The sequence below is a fragment of the Dendrobates tinctorius genome, unplaced genomic scaffold (genome assembly GCF_039654945.1).
Source record: "Dendrobates tinctorius isolate UK_male_01 unplaced genomic scaffold, ASM3965494v1 ptg000058l, whole genome shotgun sequence".
Lineage (NCBI taxonomy): Eukaryota > Metazoa > Chordata > Amphibia > Anura > Dendrobatidae > Dendrobates > Dendrobates tinctorius.
This window is the reverse complement of record NW_027361726.1, coordinates 1,663,861-1,670,000: the sequence shown is the minus strand read 5'-3', so window position 1 is coordinate 1,670,000 and position 6,140 is coordinate 1,663,861. Positions and strand designations below refer to the sequence as shown.

The window sequence follows — 6,140 nt, the reverse complement described above, 5'->3', positions numbered from 1 at the left end:
TTTTGTGACGTTATAGAGATATTGCTAGCGATATCGCTATGTGTGATACTTACCTCCGACCGGCTCCCCCGCTGTCCATCGCTGATCGCGCGAGAATGTCCGGCTCCATTTCTCGTCGGCTGCTTCCTGCTGGGGCTTCCTGCTGTGACGACGAGCGACGCGTGGAGGCGGGCGGGAGGACGTCTTCATCGCTGTGTGTGAATGGTGAGTATCGTGCGCTGCGTCGCTGCTGCATCGCTGTGAGATCTGCCTGTGTGACAGCTCACTAGCGATCATTTAGCGATGCACCAGCGATCCTGACCGGGTCGGATCGCTGGTGCATCGCTAAATGTAAAAGGGCCTTAAAAGTAACTTTGTAATGTATCTTATCCGAGAAATCTACTTTGCTCCACTTATGAGACACTTCTCCCCCTCTTCCTACTTTATAAACTTTTCATTCACATTGAAAACCTGTTAAAATCTGTCCTTCTCAAAACAAGACAGTCTACGAGCTCACTCTGAAATGGTGGTGTCATGGTAATCTGAAATGGTGGTGAAATGGTAATATCAGATGCACAGTAATGCAGCTTTTGAGTAATCACAACCTATTGCTGGAGGCACAGCTACACTGTTCAGTACTGCTTTATATTGTCTTCCATACCGCTTCTGAACATGTGCTGCATAGAGGCGGAAGTGCAGTAATCTCTCGTGTGTGCATGTGGAAGACATCAGAACAGCTAATCTTCACTCACTAGCTCAGAGACGAGTGAAAATTGGTGACGGAATCTGCAGAGGGGGGGGAAAGCTAGTGAAAAGGATATGTGATATATAATGTCCAGAAACTGTCAGTCATCGTGTAGAAAGCTTTTTCTTAAGTCTCATGGAACGATAGGTATGCTTTAAACTTCCTCTGTAAAGGTTGTGAAATTCTACAGAAAAGTTGCCTAACTTGGTGGATTCTGTTCTTATCTTGCACTGACTTTTGACGTGTGACCTTTTTTTTTTTTTTTTTTTCCTTTCACCATTTCCACGAACACTGAACGTCAGAATTCTTCTGGTCCCCATGTATTTGTGTGGCGCTAATATCCGGTTTAGGAGAAAAGTCTATCCTTATCTGCTGATTTTCTTGTGTGGTTAGGCCGTATAGAAGTTTGGGGATATTGGATTTCTGTGGACCTGATATTGGTAATTTTGTTTGGTGTTGTGTTTTTTTTTTTTTTTTTTTTTTGCAAGCCATTAAAAACAACCCAGAAATTTATACATTGGCAGTAAAATCCTGCATGCTGGCTGCTTTGATTGATCATGTCTGTTCTGACACTGAAGTGTTGAATGCCTCATTTTAGGGCTATGTCCCACCTTTTGTGTCCGTTTGCCTCTGTCTGTATAGGCTTTTTTTTTTTTTTTTTAAACACAAATTTTTATTTCAAATTTTCATAGACATTGCTTCATTTCACATAACAAGTCATATTTCCAATAAACAGACAATAACTTAGCCTATCATCCTCCCTTCCAACCCTCCCTTGAACAAACCCTCTTCCTCTTACATTTTCAGTGATCTCCCCTAGCAACTTCGCACACACTTTGTCTAGACCACTTGTAAAACACAGATTGCAAGCATCACCCCTGTAAAATATCACCACACATTTTTTCCTTTTTAACTCCTGTCCCAACCAGGACCTTACACCTCACCTTCATTAGCCACCTTCAGTTTCCCCAAATTGTTTTGGATGTCCTCCAATAGGTACCATTCTGTATATTTAAAGGGCCTTACTATTCTCCTTATTTCTTCTTCATCACACTGTATTACTATGAAATGCCTCCATTTTTTAAAAAATTTACCCGTCAAGCCCTCCTTGTTCCTTTCCGCCTCCAACTGTTCGATTCTGAGTAAAGATTTAATCTGTCCCATCACCTCTTCCTCCGACGGCACACTTCCCTCAAGCCATTTGGACAGTAGAGCCCTCTTGCCTATCATAGCCACCCCATGAAACAATTTTGGTAATTTGGGACTCTGGTCCTCCCCTCCTATTACTACCTGTCCTTTGTTCCTATAATGAAAGATCCACAGCAATGGATCCATTTCAACTTCCACACTCCCCACTTTTTGCATAAATGTTTGCAGTCTCTTCCAGAATTTCTGGCTCTCTGGGCATTGCCAGATCCCATGGAATAGGTCTGTTTTTGGCAATTTACATTTGGGGCAATGGGTCACTCTGTTTATCTGTTGTGTATTTGGGATGTTACAACCATAGATTGCTCTATGCATCAACCTATATTGTGTATCCCTCCAACCTTCATTAATCACCTCCTTCCTCATCTTCATCCACCCCTGTAATATCTTCTCCCCTGCTTCAGAGTCACCCAGTTGTCTTGCCCATGTTCTCCAGACTTGTTCTGGGCATATTGGAATCAAAACCTCCCTCAAAGCTTTATATGATGCAGAGATAGAGTTCTCATGTCGGTCTTTCATAATAATTCTGTCCATGTCATTCGTCACCTGTTCCATTCTAACATCCCTCAGTTGTGACATTAGCCCCTTTTTTATCTGTTTGTATTGGAGGATTTGAAATGTGGATAGCCCATATTTTGTCACGATTTCCTGGTATGTCAGCCATCTATTCTCCGTCTCATGTATTAGATCCGTCACCCTTTTTATCCCCTTGTTCCTCCATTCTGAAAATAGTTTGTTGTCCCTTCCCGCTGGGAAATCTGGGAACCTCCATATATCAAGATGTTTGGATATTCTCCAGGACAACTTGAATTTTTTCCTCACTGCTTTCCAGGCCATCACCGTATCTCTACATACCAGTGAGTATTTAATGTTCCTTGGTATGTTGGCCAATGACGTGTGCAATAGTGCCTCTAAATCCCAGGGTTTACAGAACTCACTCTCTAAACGTATGTCAGAATGCCCATTTGTCTTCCTCAACCAGTCTATGGCGTGTCTCATCAGGCATGCCAAATTATACCCTCTATTTGGCAGTTTAATGCCTCCTTGTTCCAAAGATTGCATCAATTTTTCCGTTTTGATTCTCGGTCTTTTCCCCCTCCATAGGAATGTCGAGAATGCTTTATTCAATCTATTTATGTCTGTGTGCTTCAACAACATGGGGATGGTCTGCATTGGGTAGAGTAACTTTGGAAAGCACATCATTTTCAAGAGATGATTTCTACCTAGCAAAGATAACGGTAGCCCTTCCCACATCTTTAGTTCCCGTTCTATTTTCTGTATCAAAGGTTTGTAGTTCAATTCATATATCGACGCTGACGTACGTCCCATCTGTATTCCTAGATATTTAAGGTGTGACTTTGCTATTGGTATCCCACAGATGTCCACCCTTGTTCCATCTGCTACCATTAGTGGCATCTTTTGCCCATAGAGAAATAGTATTTCACACTTTGCTCTGTTCAGTTTAAAACCCGACAAGCTCCCAAACTCCTCTATCTGTTTTATCACTTTTGGTAGGTCACTCTGAGGGTTGTTCATGAATAATATGATATCATCCGCAAATAGGGCTGAGTGCAGTCGTTCCTTCCCGACACTAATACCTTCGAAACAATCTCCTTCATTTAACAGTCGAGACAATGGCTCAATGGCAAGATTAAACAGGAGGGGTGACAGTGGACATCCCTGTCTAGTCCCTTTGCTCAATGGGAAAGACCGCGACAGGAACCCGGGCGTCGCCACCCTCGCCTGAGGATTCGCATACAATACTCCTATGAATGTACGAAAAGCTCCCCTTATCCCCATCTTATCTAGCACCGTCTCCAGCCATGTCCACCCCACGCTGTTGAACGCTTTTTCAGCATCAAGCGTGACCATGGCTGGACACTCCTCCTTTCGAAGATCCCTATGTCTAATGGCATCCATTACCAACATGGCCCTCCGCACATTTGTCACCGCTGCCCTCCCTTTAACAAACCCCGATTGTGCCGGTGAAATTAAATTTGGTATTATCTCCGCCAACCTATTGGCCATCAATTTGGCCAAAATTTTGAGATCCTGGTTTATTAATGAAATTGGCCTATAATTTGCTGGATTGTCTAGATTCTTATCACCCTTGGGTATCAATTTTATGTACGCAGTGTTGAGATGTCCCGAAATTCCACACCCTCCCAGTATTTTATTGTACATTCTAGTCAGAACCGGTGCTATCTGCTCTCTCATTTCTTTATAAAATTCCCCATTGAACCCGTCAGGTCCCGGTGCCTTGTGTACGTTCAATTCCCCTATTACCGACTGTACTTCTATTGTTATTTCCGCGTTCAATCTAGACCGCTCTTCCGTAGTTATTTGCGAGAGTTTTATTTTTTCCAACAGATCACTGCCCCTGTCACCCGTCTCTTCCCCCTTGCTATATAATTTTGCATAATTCCCCAAAATCTCTGTAATCTCCTGTGGGCTTGAGGATTTGCTCCCGTCCGGTCTAGTCATATTAGTTATCAAGGTCATTGGTCGTCGTCCTTTCGCCAGATTGGCCAATAGTTTCCCCGCTTTATTGCCAAATTTGTGTAGGTCAACTTCCTGTTGTGATCGTATCAGATCCTCTCTTTTCCCCGCCCAAGAGTGAAATTCCTGTCTCGCTGCCTTCCACTCCTCTTTCGCACTTTGCGTCTTGTTTGCTAAGTACCACGTGTATTTCTCTCTGAGGGCCTCACTTGCGTCTTGGTATTGTTTGTGAGTATGTTTCCTAAGTTTAGCTACATGTCCCATCAATCTCCCTCTCAATACTGTTTTTGCTGTTTCCCAGAAGAACATTACATCTGCCTCATGTTCACTGTTAGTTCTGCTATAATCATCCCACCATTCGGTCAGAGTTTTGGCAAATTCCTTGTCTCTAAGCAAAAACGACGGAAACCTCCACAGATAATCCGTCCCCCTCTGTATTATATCAGTGATGTCTAGAAGCACCGGGCTGTGATCCGATATCACCATATCTTCAATAACCACATCCCTAACCCTATGCATCAGAAATTGGTCAACCAAGATGTAGTCAATCCTGGACCACGCTTCATGAGGATGTGAATAGTGAGTGTACTCCCGGTCATTTGGATGATACAATCTCCAGCTATCTTTCAGATTTGTGTCCTCCAAAAGCTTGGCCATTAAACCTTTTACCTCCCTATTTGGCCTACCATCATCCCTACTATATCTCTTGTCTTCCCCCCTTGAAACCACTGCATTAAAGTCCCCTCCCACTACCCTTTTGAGTTCTGTATCCTTTTCCAGTTTCTGAGTGATGAAGTTAAAAAAAGAAGTTTGTTCGTTGTTGGGGGCATATATGTTATGTTTACCAAATTCTCCCTGTGGACTGGAAAGCTTGATGTGGATATACCTCCCTTCTTCATTGGTCTGGGACACTATCGTGTGATTAAAATTTTTGTTGATTAGAATCATCACCCCTGCCTTGCGTCCCAAGGAGCCTGACCCAACTACTTTTCCCACCCATAATTTCTGCATACGAAAGAAATCCCCCTGGGGTAAGTGTGTCTCCTGTAGTAATGCTATATCCACTTTCAATCTTTTGAGTTGCCTCAATATCATCATACGTTTATGTGGTGATTTCAATCCCTTCACATTCCATGTCACTATTTTAACCATTATCCCAATTCCTCAAATATTTCAAGTCGCCATGTGGTCTTTCATATGTGTGATGTTGTGTTTCCTCCAAGCGTTTGGTGAGCTTATGCCGTTGCTTTCCCTGAACCCATCTACCCTTCCTATTTCTATTATCATTTAACAACCCCTCAACTAACCCCCCCTTTACAATCAAACGTCTCTTCACTCCCATTTTTTCTGTGATGCTCCTGGCTCCGCAATTCCCCCTCAGCCACCTAATTAAGAATTATACATAGCCTACCCCTCGTTAATTTGTTACCCAACTCGCCCAGACAAGGCCTTCTTGGTCAATATTCGTGCCAACATATAACGCCCCCTCCCTCCTCTCCCATACATAGTATTTGTTATTTCTGAACCCCGAATCCCTCTTCTTCCCAACGGTGCGGACATCCCAACACCCCACAGAGAAGTTTATCAAAAAAATACAAATGAGAAAGAAGCCCGTACTCCCCTACCCCTCAGAGTAGGCAAGATCAATAGAATCTGAAGAGACGAGGGGAACCAAAAAGAAGAGGCCAGAAAGGAAAAAAAAAAAAAAAAA

General features: G+C 43.1%; 1 protein-coding gene across 1 annotated transcript in view; it reads left to right on the top strand.

Moving 5' to 3' along the window:
- Positions 1–6,140, top strand: part of ERO1A (endoplasmic reticulum oxidoreductase 1 alpha) — a 65,910-nt gene that overhangs the window by 21,842 nt on the left and 37,928 nt on the right. The window lies entirely within an intron of this gene.